At 42.8% G+C, this 15,344-nt stretch overlaps 1 protein-coding gene across 2 annotated transcripts in view; it reads right to left on the bottom strand.

The window, feature by feature from the left end:
- The window catches only part of CREB3L2 (cAMP responsive element binding protein 3 like 2), a 205,512-nt gene that overhangs the window by 59,433 nt on the left and 130,735 nt on the right, over positions 1 to 15,344 (bottom strand). The gene's annotated exons all lie outside the window — the stretch shown is intronic.

Genomic DNA, 15,344 nt, shown 5'->3' with positions numbered 1-15,344 from the left:
TTTCCATTTTCCTATTGAATCCACAGGCATGAGTATTAGTGTTTGACTGAAAATAGCCTCATGAAAATAAGTTTGGCCATCCCCATCCATGTATCTTAGACCACAAGCTCCTAAAAGACATTTCCAATACATTTTGTTCCCGTTGTTCTGTGAGCTGCACAACATATCAAATAAGCAGCTCTAGTGATGACCATGAAAACCAGCCATGAACACCGGAAACTGTCCCTGTCAGTTTTGTTAAGGATGGCTGTGCGTAAGTCATCGGAAATATAAAGGGACATTTTTACACAAGAATAGGGAAAAGCCCAAACAAGTTATACATGAAAGAACCCCTCTAGCTAGTTGAGAAATGCGTCTACAGCTCCTATCAGCGTCCAGAGGTCACTGGGCTCAGAGCAATCTCAAAGGCAAAGCCAGCAAAAACAAATGTTGTTTTCTCTCAGGCAGATACCAGCTATCAAAGTTCAGAAAGAAACAGTCACTTGGACCTGGAGTTTAGCATTCAGATTACTGACCCCCATCACCTCTGCCACTGTGAGGTTTACGGTGACATTTTAAGAGCCCTTGAGCAGTTGGGTTTCATCTGCTAATGTCACACAGATGTTTAAAAAAGAACATGCCAGACGCTGTGTTGTATAGCTATAAACTGAATCGCAAAACCATTTATAAAGGACCCACATATTCTCATTGAGTTGCAAAATTATCAGGAGAAAAGCAATCGTTTTATATGCCTCCCAAGTCTAGTAATTCCAAGGTTGGCTGCTTGGGAAGGTTTTATCTAGTTTGGGGATCTTATTGTACAAGTCACTGCCTTCGATTTCACTTTCCCATCAATAAAGTGGGCACCAGTGTTACACTAGCCTCTGCCACTCCACTTGTTTGCCCTGGGCTGTGATATTTAGCCAGGATCTTCCACCACTTCATTCAACAGTTAGCAATTATATAAAACTTGTCCACATCCTGATCAAGATTAGGAGGGAACAAACCCAAGGGAGCCTTCATTGATGCTTATTTTGAAACATTTATGTTTCTTCCCTAGGGGAAAATAATGTGTTATGAAAGATTAAAACTAAAGAGTGGCATTAGCTTAGACACTCATTGATGCAGAATCCAACGCACACCGTTTATTTGAAAACGGTGCTATTGGAAGGTGGTAATCTCCAGGCAGAGTTGCTAGGAAACAAAAGTCACCGACAAGATTACTTATTGGTTTTCTCTAAGAATCTACTGACAAGCTCCTTATCAACATAGTTCTCAGGATCAGAGGTATGATGAAGAAAGTGGCTAAATATATTATTTCATTATTTCATTAAACCTTCACAACAAATGCATGAATCAAGTAATATTATCATCCCCGTTTACCAATGAAAAAAAATGCAAGCTCAGAGAAGTTCTAGAATGTGGCCAAAGTTGCACAGCTAAGGAAGGGACAGAGCCCGCAAACCAAATCAGTTTCTCTGACTGTGAAAGCCACTTTCTTTCCGCTACACCGTATGCCTCCCAATCCTTCATGGTGAAAATGTGGGTGAATGTTGTCACGCATGTGGGCCACATGAGAGGTACTGCACTTTCCAAGGAGACATCTATTCTCACCAAGCAGGCTCTGGTCAAAGAAAGGACCAACACTCACTCGCCGGGCCTCTGTTAGGAGCAAAATGCCTGACAGGCATTTCAGAAAGACAGGTAAGGTCAGGTATGCTTACCATCAATTCATATGTGGGTCTTTTTCTGGTAAAATAAAGGTAATAATTCCATCTCCCTCACTAGGTCATTGTAGAGATCTGATCACACAGACCACATCAAAGAACTTGGCAAATGCTGAAGCCCTCATAAATGTAAGAGGAATTTTTTTTTAATTAAAATTTACTGAGGTGATGATGGTTAGTAAAGTTACATAGGTGTCAAATGTACAATTCTGTAATACATCATCTATATATCACATTGTGTGTTCACCACCCAGAGTCAGTTCTCTTTCCATCACCATATATTTGATCCTGTTTACCCTCATCTACCACCCCTTCCCCCCCTTGCCCCCTGGTAACCACTAAATTATTGTCTATGAGTTTTTGTTTCTTTATTTGTTTGTCTTGTTCCTTTGTTGCTTTCAGTTTTATATCCCACATATCAGTGAAATCATATGGTTCTCGACTTTTTCTGATTTATTTCGCTTAACATAATAATCTCAAGACCCATCCATGTTGTCGCAAATGGCACGATTTCATCTTTTCTTATGGCAGAATAGTATTCCATTGTGTACATATACCACATCTTCTTTGTCCAATCATCTATCGAAGGACACCTTGGTTGTATATGATACCCTCAGCTAATATCATAATCAATGGTGAAAAACTGAAGCCCTTTGCTCTAAGTTCAGGAACAAGAGAGGGTTGTCCCCTGTCACCACTGCTTTTCAACATAGTATTGGAAGTCCTAGCCAGAGCAATCAGACAAGAGAAAAAAATAAAAGGCATCCGAATTGGGAATGAAGAAATTAAATTGTCACTTTTTGCAGATGGCACAATGCTATATATAGAAAACCCTAAAGACTCCGCCAAAAAGCTATTAGAAACAATAAATGAATACAGTATAGTTGCCAACTACAAAATCAATGTACAAAACTCCACAACATTCCTATATACTAACAATGAAATCTCAGAAAAAAAAAAAAAAGAAAAACAATCCCTTTTGCAATTGCAACAAAAAGAATAAAATACCTAGGAATAAACTTAACCAAGGATGTGAAAGACCTACACACTGAAAACTATACGCCATTTTTAACAGAAATTGAAAACACAAAGAAATGGAAAGATATTCCCTGCTCATGGGTTGGAAGAATCAACATAGTTAAAATGGCCATATTACCCAAAGCAATATACAGATTTAATGCAATCCCCATCAAAATCCCAATGGCATTTTATAAAGAAATAGAACAAAAAATCATCAGATTTGTATGGAACCACAAAGGACCCGAATAGCCAAAGCAATCCTAAGAAAAAAGAACAAAGCTGGAGGTCTCACACCCCCTGACTTCAGCTTGTACTACAGGGCAACAATAGTAAGTGGAATTATTAACATTGCCCCGTACGAGACGCATCACCTCCTTCTTGCTTCTGAGCTATCTCCTGTAGTGCTTTTCTCAGGACTTGGTTTGTTTGGGGAGGGAGTGCAGAGGAATTGTGGTGGCTCCACCAACCCCAGAATAGAAGCGTGTCTGTGTACCGTTCCAACGTGAGCCATTTCTGGTTCAGTTAATCATGGCAAAGCCAGTCAGGAGAAGAGCAATACAATAGCCAATTCTCGTTATATGCAGACTCGCTATGTGCAACTTCGCCTACTTGCTACAATTTATCAGTAACCCACAAATCAATACTTATGGCGTTTTCACAGTCATCTGAAAATATGCGCAGAGCGACAAAAATCTGAGTTTCCTGAAGCGCACATTCCCAGCCGAGGTTGGACAAGGCGACCCTCTCTGCCTTCTGTTTCAGTTTTCATCCTGTAAACAAGTGTCCTTTTCATGGTCCATTTGGTGCCAACATTTTTCACATTTTTGCTCTTTGTGTTGGTGATTTTGCTGCTTCAAGTGACCCCCAAGCATAGCGCTGAAGTGCAGACTAGTGTTCTAGGCCCAAGAAAACTGTGGAGCCCCCTATGGAGAAAATACGTGGGTGAGGTGAGCTTCGTTCAGGCATGAGCGACAGTGAAGAGGGCATGAGTTCAATGTGAATGGACAAACACATATATTCACTAAGGTGTCTTTAAGCAGAAACACACATAAAACAAGAATATGAACGGATTGGTTGATTAAAATGTTGTGACCAGAAGCTCACAGGAACCCAGGTCCCGAGGGGAGGTGATTCAGTGTTCGTTCATTCAGTGTTCACAGAGGCTTTATAGAACAGCACTACCTCCAAACACAGAATGGACTACACTTAGTCATTAAAATGTGTGAGTACGAAATATGCATTTGAGGAAGTGTGTGTGGGCAAAAATCTGCTATGCAATGAAAGGGCTCCCTATTAACTATCTAAAACGATATACATGAAAAAGACAGGGAAGGAATATACTAAATAGACAGTAGAGTCTCTAGGTTCATGGAAACGAGGAAGAGTGTTCTTGTTTCTCCAACTTAGGTAATGTGCTCTTGCCATGGTTTAAAAATAAAATTTTATATGCAAAATAACGCCTACCATTAACAACTGGGAGAAAAATACGTAAGTCCTTATTGTCAACTCTGACTAATGCTGCGTTAGGCAACCATCCTAACATCATTAAAACCCTGGGGGGGAACTAGTGAGGTTTGATTCATTTTTCTGAGAAACTTGAGAATGAGCTTTCCAATGTGGCTCTGATTTATCATCCAACACTGAAAGTTCTCCTCCTGTTTTGATTTCTACTATCGCTGTCAGATAGATACTCAGCCTCCTTCCCTACTTCCCCACGGCTGGTTTGACAGCACTCCCAGGCCCTCAGAATCTCAACCCCTCACCTCAAAGGTCACCCCAGAAACGCCTACACCTCCAACTACAGTCACATGCCCTGTTTTATCATCTTCCTGGCATTTACCATTATCTGAAATTATCTTATTTATTTACCGGCTCCAGCTTTCATTGCTTGGCCTCTGCCCCCTTACAGGCTCTGTCCATCTTGCTCATTGTTCCACAGCCACCTCACCCCACCCCACCCACCAACACACCTGAAAGGCCGAAATAGTCAGTAAACATTTGCTGACATACCGACTCTTAGGTTTTCCTGATTCCTTGTTCTCCTTTGACCCCACACCAGCCATCATCATTTATTTACCCATCTATCTTATCCCGGGAGGAGTTTCAGAATTCGTCAGTCACGTGCATACTTCCCAATGACTCCATCCTGATCTATTCCTGGGAGACAACAGGGCTCAGAGTTAGAGATCTAGTTCTCTGGAACTCACTGCAGTTGATTTAAAGTGGGATGAGCCCCTCGTGGTGTTTTGTTGAAAAATCTGCTTATCACTTAGCTGATTAATTTCAACTCCACATAACACATTCCTTCTTCATGACCAAATTACTGCAACAGCCGTCTAACTTTTCTCCACATACTCCAGTCTGGCTGAGGTCCGAGGGACTGATGGATGAATAATCGTGTCTGAGATTTGCTGTTGATTTACGTTAACATTCTTTAAAAAGGGCCAACAATCCCTTACACATGACCCTCCCAAAAGGGAGGTGTGGGCGGGGTGCTGTGGAGGCACGGAGGTTTGGGCTGGTGAGGACCATCTTGAAATGTGACTACAGAGAAATTATTTTATCTCTGTTGAAAAATTCTTTTTTCACTTGTATGTGTTTTAAGACCAAGAAGAGGTACACACTGAGTTATTTCTAATATCACGTTTTAATCAGAAAGCAGCTGTAATATAGAAAAAATGCCTTACCTAATCCTGTTTTCATGATGGTTTCTAGGCAACTGCTTGACGCTTGATATAATCATGACTTTTCACACAGCCCAGTAATATCACACAGTCGTGTAACTCAGCCAGGAGGAAAAAGAAGCAAGGGGTTGTGAGCAGCAAACATGGAGGAATAAATGGAACTTTCTTGACGAAGCATAAGGAGAAAAAAATCCAGTCACTCTTAATGGAGAGAAGATCGAAATCTTGAAGGGCTCCCTGCACGGGCTTCTGTCTGGGATTCTGAAGTTCCACAAGCATAACTAGAATTCTGCCCTTTGACCTTGAGATACAAGTCGGATTTGTTCTACTTATGCATGAGGGAGAACTAAAATGATGTGGCTGAAAAATGGGCTCCACGGAAAGTAACCTCACAGGGCGATCTGATCACAAATTCCTCACTGGTATAACTTCTTTAGTGAAAGATTTTTAAGCCAGCCCTGTCCATTGTGCTTGTGTGTCTACGTTAAACACGCCTTTTAAATGCCAGAAGTAATACCTCTCAAAGGTATAACCACCTTCAAGAGCGCACATAATCTTGTGAACTCTCCTGTAATCCAATCCCGCCTTGCTTTCTCCCAGAAAGCAAGAAAAGAAAGTGAGAAAGTCCGTAGTTCCCTCCTTACTTCCAAGTGCATTAAAGAAACTTCAAAACCATCATTCTCTGGAGCATGTGAGACCTTGCTTCTTGGCAATTGTCAGCAGTTTGGGCTCAAATAAGCTTCAAAATTCTCTATAGGTCTGGAGGTTTCTTACATTGACAATGACAACTAAAATTGTGAAATGACCCATAGCATTTAACGAACACTAGGAACAAAAATACAGGACTTTAGCATTTACTTAATTTTAGTCCACTTGTATATTATTATTTTTCCTGAAAAGACGAGTAATCAATCAAGGAACACATCCACAGTTTACAACTACACCTGCTCCTCCAGGTAAGAACAGTAGGTAGCTCCCAGGGGAAGCAGAAGTGGAACCAGGAGGGGGCTGTGGCTTCCGGTCCTCTCAGAGGTGCCTCGTGCCTCTAAGTGCAATGGCTTCAGCTTTCTATTTTCATAAACACTCAGCAAAAGGAAACACGCTGCAAAGAAATTATCGGGGGCATGGCAGGGTGGCATCACACTCTACAAAGACAGTCATACTTAGGTCTGAACTACTTAAGGAGCAACGCTATCATTTCCTTTTGCCAACCTCCCCTGGTGCACCATGTGCCGAGTTCATCCGGAACCATTATCAAAGGATTTGGGGGTACTCACTGTATTGCGTGGCAGTGAGAGGAGGCAAGAGACAGAAGACACAGGCAGAGGGGCTAGAAGGGAGGGTGACCAACTGCCCCAGTTGGCCCAGACTTTGTAGCACCAAAGTCCTGCGTCTCGAAAAACTCCTCCATTCCAAGCAAACCAGGACAATTGTTCAACCTCCAAAGGAGGAGAAAGGAAACAGCAGACATTGCCTAAGCCAGGTGTACTTAGTCATTCAACACTCTCAGTCATGGAGAACCCAATGCAGGAGGCCCTGCTCCGAGTGTCCCTGCTCTAAACTGCAGTGAGCCCGCGTTGGTGATGTCAGAGCCTCCCCACCCTGCTCCCTCCACTGGGAGTCTGGCTTCTTGTTGAACAACAAAGAAAACTCTCCAGCACAGCATTCCTCTGACCTAGCCACTCCATGTTCACCAACAGCTAGAGGCACATAATCAATGGCAGAAATAAATCAATTACTTTCCTGACTTCCACTTCCCACCAGGCGAGCCTTTTCCAAGTGGTTAGGCCATATCCTCCCACTCCATTGTTAGAAACCCTTGCCAATTTTCCATTTTTGTAGAGTAAGAGGCCATCAAACAGGCATGGAAAATGCAGGCGTTCACGGACATTTCCTCTCAGAAGCAAGCAGCAAAGGCCTGAGGGATTGAAGCAAGTGGCATCCTCGTTTGCTAAGAGCCACAAGAGACATGTGACAACAGCGATTTTATGATTCGCTCTTCAGGATTACCACCTCACTCATCATCCCCTTTAGCACCTTGAGCCAAAATATACATCAGGTTCCAGAATACTCTGAGCCTAGAAATTTGCGTGAAAGCCCCTGGCATGTTGTAACAAGCTGGGATTAAAACTTTGCTCTAATTTGGAAAAAAATTTGAAATAAAGAATAATGCAGAAAATAATTTAACAGATACCCCTGAAGCTCAACGCCCAGACTCTTACAATGTAAACCTGCTTTGTTGGCCTCAGATTTTCAAAAAAGAACTGAAATGTTACAGATAAAACTAGAACCCCAGTCAAAGAGGCAGGTAGTATATGAAGGTGGAAAAAACTGAAGCTCAGAAAGACTGAAGAACTAACTTCCCCAAGGCTACACACGGAACATCTCTGGGGATTCAAATCTGAAGGCTTCCTCATTACAAGTAAAATTTCTCTCTCACTGGGTCCCTTTCAATCCACTTAAACCCATTCCTAACTTGATGTTTAAGACACTAACTAAATACTTGATTCCAGGACTCAGATTTTGCTGCCATCAAGTGCTAACAGATACTGTGTGCTTGATGGCAAGACCAGTCAATTCACCTCAGGAATGTAAACCTTCAAATCAGAAAAGACTCAAAAGGCCTTATAATTACTTACAAACAGCTTTTCCCTCTTTATAAGTAAGGGTGTAAATCAAATTTAAAAGCACTGATTGAGTGATGTGAATAAGATATAACTCGTAGGGAACAATTTCAATATGCTTGAAACATTTTTTTACAAAACATTTTTCAAATTTCCTCCAAATCAAAACAGCTCTCTCAAGCCCACTTCAGCCCCTTCCGACTGCCATTTCACCCTACATTTTCCACCTTTGGGGTGCTGACAATCCATCAGAGGGCCGAGTTGAATCTTTTCTGAGAAGCCAAAGCCCAGAAACGCCATACTGAAACAGCGATGATAGTTATTTTAATTTGTATTTCACAATCCAGGTTCTGAATGTTGTGGTCAGCACTTACAGCAAAACGCTTCACCTGAAAAGTTAGACATTCAAACAGGGGAAGCAACACTCCTCAAGACTAGCTGAATCTGCTCACCTTTTTCTAGGAAAAGGAGTCGGCTGCTTGCAGGAAAGTGGCAAAATTCAATTAACCCAGTTGTTGAAGAGCTGCTTCTGGAGATGAAGAATGTTTCATGTTGCAAAGTACAGGACTTTCTCATAATAGTGTGTGTGAATTTAATCCAATATCACCCCTAATGTACATTGAAATTCTCAAAATGTTTTGTCGTCCTTTCTTCCTGCGTCTCCACACACACAGCCCCCGTTCTAGTCTAGCCCAACAAGATGTTATGGATTTTCCCAAATATACAGTACTCATCACACCTCCCTGCCTTCAGACACAAGCGTCCTTTGCTGCAGCCCAGAATCCATTTCCCTCCTTCTCCACCTGGAAAACTCCTACTTGGTAGCCCAGCCTTTTTCCCACTCACCCAGAAAGTCATGCTACCGTGCACCCCAAGTGAGCCCAGAGCCCCTGACATTACTTCTCTCACTGCCTTTATCATTTACATTGTGAGTATTTAACTGCCTATTTCCTGCTCTTCGGGGATGTGACCACAGGATTTAACACGCGCCGAGACATGGCAGAAGCCAGCTACACGCTGGATAAATCAACAGACATGCTTTGCCTGCCTTATCTCTGCCCCGTCCTGACCGTCCCCAGGGCCGCCTCGTTCCACAACTCCAGGTTACCCTTCACACTGAAATCTCAATGCAGCCCTGAATACCTCCCACCAGAAAAAAAAAAATACAGCACCTGCAACCTAAACAAGCCATTTTTTCAACTAATAAAAACTCTTAAACTCAAGAGAAGATGGATGATTTTTCTTCATTTTTGGGAAGTGGAGAGTATTTTACTAATCCAAATAATTCCTACTCCCGCTATTCAGTTTACCTGCTTCACAAGAAGAGTGGTCAATGCAGGGACTTTTATCTCTTTGCTATGCCAAGGTGTTAATTGATCAATACGCAAAAACACTTCACATGAGCTCGGACTAATGTTTACTGTAACACAGAGTGGCATAATGATTATAACACATTATAATTATAATGTATATGATTATAGCATCTCCTCCCAGATGGTAGAGGCACCGTGTTTAGCAAGTTCTCTGCCAGGCCTGACCCACTGACATCTTGAGGAGCTGTTAAACTGAATCAATCACTTCCTAATTTTCTCCTAAATCCACGTCCTCACTGTACCTAAGCTCCAGTGTCACTGAGGGAAGCAAGCAGCTCCCTGACCCTTCCTCTTCCTTCCTTGTTCATGCAATTCCCTGGGGCCAGCAGGAATCAAGTTGACTTTAGAACAGATAGGCCAGAAGACAATTCAGGGAGTTGGCGTTACCCTGGGCATACAAGGCAAACTAGGGCTAACAGACGAACAAGTCAGAAGAGTACTCACGTTAAAAAAGAACCTCACTGAGCTGGGCACTTAGAGACCAACCACCGAGATCTCAAATCTGGTGTCTGGGAAAATAACTAGAATTTCCACTCCCTCAAAATGATCAGAATTTAAATCCCTAGTGCCTCAAACAAACCCAGCAGCTTGAGACCATCTGATGGATTAAAAAGAGTTCAAAATAATTTTATTTAAGGAACAAACTTCTCTGCTTAGCATATGCCGCCATGCAATGTCTGAATGTTCCAGGAGGTCCAGTTAAGTAAGTGCAGTGGCTCTTTCCCCCAAACCCCTGCATCAGGACAACGAAAAAGCTGCTCTTGAGCCAAGGCCACCTGAGCAGCCTCCAGCGAGGTCATCCAGCTGACACGTCCCTACTCTGTCTGGCCACTGCTTAGATATGGGTGAGTGGATCTGGTCAGGGATGAAATTCAAGGAAGGACTAGTCGGGTCAGGGTCAATCTCTGGTGCCAGCACTTTACAAACTCGAGCTCTGGCCACAATATGAGGGAAGGAATAACTTAAGCATCTCTTTTATGGGAGGAGGGGAAGGATGAAAATAAAAGCAGAAGATACTATGGTAGATTTGACAAAGAATCTATTAACTCCGAGGAACTAGAATTGACTTATCAATGAGAATTGCATGGTCCTTATCTGCGAAGATTGCAAAAATGTCAGTACTGTGCAGCTTCTCCCATTAAGAGGTGTTCTCTATGTGTCTGCTCACAGGTTCTGGAATGGCCTTTGAGTTGCCCTGGCCAACAGAATATGGTGGACGTGATACTGTCCAAGTTCTGGAACTGGACAGAACCTGTCTCAGACGTCTGGCACTTCCCATCTCCCTCTTGGAAACTTGAGCTGCTGTGTGTACAAGCCATGGCTAGCCTGTTGGATGATGAGAGACCTGAGGTCCAGCAGCCCCACCCACTCACTTCCTCTTTCACTCTGGCTAATTGCCAGCCATCCTCCAGAAGTAGAGAGTTCTAGCTGACCGACAACTGGCCACAGACTCATGAGTGAGCCCAGCTGAGATCAGCAGAAGTACTATCCATCCGAGCCACTTTCAAATTGCTGGTCCATAGAATTATAGGCTCAATAAATGGTTGTATGTTTTAAGTCACCAATTTGTTATGCAGCAAAAACTCATACACCACTCTCAAAAACTTTTTGGAAGAGAAGAAATGATGCTATGTCTGACTGGCACTCAACTCCTTGAAGACAAAGAACCAGACCAATGATTTCTCAAATATTCTATCAACTAGGGTGAATGAAATCATGATGAAAATCAAAGTCAGAAAGACCAAATTAAATTATCCTAGGTAAATTGCATCATTTACCATGCAGTGAGGAAAGAGGGTACGATATTCAGAAAATCCAATTTTATTACTGAGCTTGCCAGTATAGCAGAAAATTGAATGATAAAATACTCACCTCAAAAACTTTTTACTATTCACTCCCTTCCCTTTATTTCTCTTCTATGTTCCCTTCCCTAGTTTTTTTAATCCCCATTACTTCATATCCCCATTGTAGTTCTTTAATAAAAAAAACAACAGGGAATCCAAGAACCTCTACTTATAAAGGCACTTTATACACATTACATTGTAAATTCTCACAACCACTCTATTAGAATATGGTTAGACCCATTTTATAGAGCAGTAAACTGAGGCTCAGAGAAGTTAAGTAACTTGCCAAGGTCACATGGTTTGAGGTGCAAGAGCTGGAACTTAAACCACCACCTGTGTGATCATAGGAACTCGTGAATTTTCCATTACCTGACACTGCCTCTGTGGAATAGTGAGTGCTGAGCTCATAACATAGGCTTCTCATGAGAATGCTGGCTTAAAATAAAGGGACTATAAATACATGCAAAAGTAAATAACTATATATGTCTGGAGGGAGGAAATGTGTGAAAAGAGAATAAAAGAAATAGTTGTGCAAACTGCAATTCTGCCAAAAGAACTGGAATTTTATTGATATTGGCCAAAGCCTGTCCATGACAGAGAGAGAGAGAGAGAGAGAGAGAGAGAGAGAGAAGCAGGAATATGTGATGGTCAGAATCAGTGGTAATTAGTCTGGAATTATCCAATAAAAGACATCATTGGACCAATTATCCCTTGAACCTGAAGCACACATGTGAAGACATCAGGAGGGGAACCACTGGAAATTCACAGAAATGCCACCTACTAATTGTGTACATTTGTGACGAGTTTTGCCATAACTCAGCCACTACTGAAGTCAAGCATGCGTTTTTTTTAAATGAACAAATAAATATAACCTTATTTATCATTTAAAACTCAAAACTGAATTATTCCTTTCACTCAAAAAGAAATGTAGCCTTAAAAAATAAATCTGCTTTAGTAAGAAACTTAAATGTTTAAATGAAATCTTTATGTTCTGTATGAAATTCATTTTCTTCTTCCAAATTATTTATAAACTGGAAAGGATAGATAAAAATTTTTTAAATTCGTGACTGACTCCAGTTTTCACTATTTAAATTAATGAGTCCAAGGTCCCTGAGATCAGGCCACGGTATAATTAAGCAGCAGTTTGGGGGAAAGTGCCGGAAGTCCTCTGAATTAAAACTGGGGGAAATACCGCCACAGCGACCCTCCCCCCCTACAGCCAAAACAAAGGTGAGTCTGAATGTTTCACTCCCACAGCCAAGAGCCCCAAAGCTGGGGGGATTGCGGCCTTTCCCATCTCACCCTCTCTGGAGAAGGGTCTTTCTTCCCACCTTCGCCATAACAAGACACTCAGGAGACTCTTTCTGTGGACCCAGATGCTGGGCCTCAACTCTTGCTGTGGTGTTTTGGAGTCACTCCTCTGTCACATCACATCTTCCCCTCCCCATTTCCACACCAATTTTTCCTCCCTTTCTCTCTGGTATATGGTTCCTGGGGAAATGAAGCGTTCTCTCCTCTTGCCCAGCATCGCACCTACAGGCGGTGGATTATCACCTTGACCACTGTCACTGTGCTCTGTTCCTGGAAATGCTCAGACTCGCCCTCTGCTGAAGGACCCTCCCCAACCAACGTCCACTCCCCCAGGACACTGTCTAGGCCTCTTTCACTTGATCTTATTGTGACACCTCCTGGTGTCCCCATTGCTGGCCTGGCCCTTCCCTCTCTGCCTGACTCCCTAACTTTTCTGAACCACAGAACCCCTTCTGGTGTTCTCTGTGAACCTGTCCCCAGCCCTGCTTTTCTCCTTCCTGCTACCCCCCCACCCACTCCATGCCCCTGCTCTGCTTCCCCACCTGTCACCCCACCACAGCCAGGGCCAGAGTCAGGAAACTCTTGTCCTCCAAGAGGGAAGAATCAGAGACGGTACACATTAAGGGGCCTTGGAGGTTTTTACATTCAAAACCAGGTTTGACACAGGGACACCACCTTAGCGCTTCTGAACACGAAGGCTCACTAAGTAGCTTAGACCACTGAGCGTCTGTCATTGTTGAGCTGTCATATGCTGAACTAAAAGCTGTCTCCTTACCACTTTCGCTGGATGGTGGGGGTTCTGACTTTGGAACTTCTCTGAAGACTGTCGAAAGGAGGACTCTGAATATTCTCAGATCACGTTGCTCCTCTGCTCAAAATCCCGAATCTCATCAGATGAACAGCTGGCACCGGGGCCCTCCTTTCTCTGCTCTCCACCCTCCGTCTTCTCCCAGCTTCCGGTCTTCCCTCTTTCCCTTGCTCACTCTGCTCCAGATGCACCTGGCCACCAGCACACATCTTCGGGAACCCCTTTTCCCAGATATCTGGGCTCAGTGTTCCTACACCTTCACTGTCTTCGGCCACAAATGCCAGGATAGCAAAGAGGGCTTTGCTGACCACCCTATACTATGAGCCACCCCGCCTGTTTTATGGCTCTGCGTAACAGTCACTCCTGAGAAATGACTCTGTATGAGTTCGTTTTCTGTCTCCCCCACAGCTCCATGAACGCTGGACTTTTGTCCACTAGTTTCACTGCTGCATCCCCAGCACCCAGGATATAGCACCTGGCACAAAGTAAGTACTCCATAAATATTCATCCAATAAATGAATTCCCATGCCCTTCCACCACCACCCGCCTCCCTCACATACATATATGCTCTCACTGGCCTGCATGTCCAGCTTTCCCATCTAGCAAGGTGATTTGAAGACTGATTCTGACATATGAGCAGCCCCTCTCAGCTTTGAGCCCCTTGGGTCTTCAGTCCCTCCCTTTCTCCTTCCTTCCTTTCTTCCCTCCCTCATACCAGCCCCCTCTTTTGCTCCCCTTCCTGATCCAGAACCTTCCACCCCAACGAAAGTCTCGATAAGTATATGGTCCAGGTCATCAACTTGCTGCTGAGAAAGCTGAACAGACAGCTCTCCTGAAGACCCCTCCTCCTTTGGCGCTAAGCCAGAACTGACATTCACTTTGACTCCTTCTTAGCAAATCCAGGTACCACTGAGCCAATATCGCTTTCTTCCTGTTCACAAAGGATCTGTTTAATAATCAATTCTAGGTGTTTTCCAGGTATTGCTGTCAAGATTTTCACTTTGCAAAAATCTATATTTCTACGCACCTCTCTCTACTTTTCTGGTAACTCGTACGTCACTTTGGTATTCCTTACACTGGTTTTTGACAATCCATGCCACTTTTGTATTTCCTTAAGATAAACATCAATCCTTCTACCTTCCAGACACATGCTTTTGAAATCTGAGCATATCAGAAAATTGTCTAGTCACTCTCTGCTGTCATTATCCCCTATCTTTATTTTTTTCCTGTTCTTTACAGATTGAACTTAAATGTTGCTTCTAATTTCATCCTTCATGAACTACAGTTATATGAGAGTCTTTGGCCATGGAGTTTACCTATTTTTTTCCCCTGGATCACTTCAAATCCTCCTCCCTAAATTTGATACATGAAATAATTATGTTCAGATGTTACCTGATTTGTTTTCACAACCCTAAAATAGATAAGGTTATTACTTTCTTAGTTTGGTGTTTTGTTTTGGGTGGGGTTCTTTTTTTAAGCCTATTTTGTTCAGTGTTTGACATATTTCTTGAAAAAAGAAAAGAAAAATGAACAAATGATGATAACACCAAAATAAGAATTTATCACAGTCTATTTTCAGCAGGAACAAATTCCTAGCTAGTCCAAATAGTCCCATTAACCCCTTAAAGTTACTCTGTTAAAGAAACCCTCACTTAATCTAGCAGCAAGCCTACACCCCGTCTCCCCAAACACTTGTCAATACTACATCAATCACGTGTAGTGACAAGGGAATGTTTTCCTCAGATGTTTATCTTTCCCACATTCAGCATAGGTACTGAAGCACCTGAGGCTACGGACCCAACAAACATAAAAAATTTAAGTCACCCAGTAAAACCAGATGGCTCAGGTAAAGGCTTTCTCTGGGCTCTCTGCCCCCAGGGATGGAAGGAGGGGACAGCTGTGATATGCAACGTAGCCAGACATTGAATTATCTGGACAAACTGACTGCTTCCAAATTCTTCAAATGTTACCCAT

This window comes from Rhinolophus sinicus, chromosome 8 (assembly GCF_057876585.1).
Source record: "Rhinolophus sinicus isolate RSI-liver-muscle chromosome 8, RSI-T2T, whole genome shotgun sequence".
NCBI lineage: Eukaryota > Metazoa > Chordata > Mammalia > Chiroptera > Rhinolophidae > Rhinolophus > Rhinolophus sinicus.
Note: the sequence above shows the minus strand (reverse complement) of the source record. Positions and strands in the feature narration are given on the sequence as shown.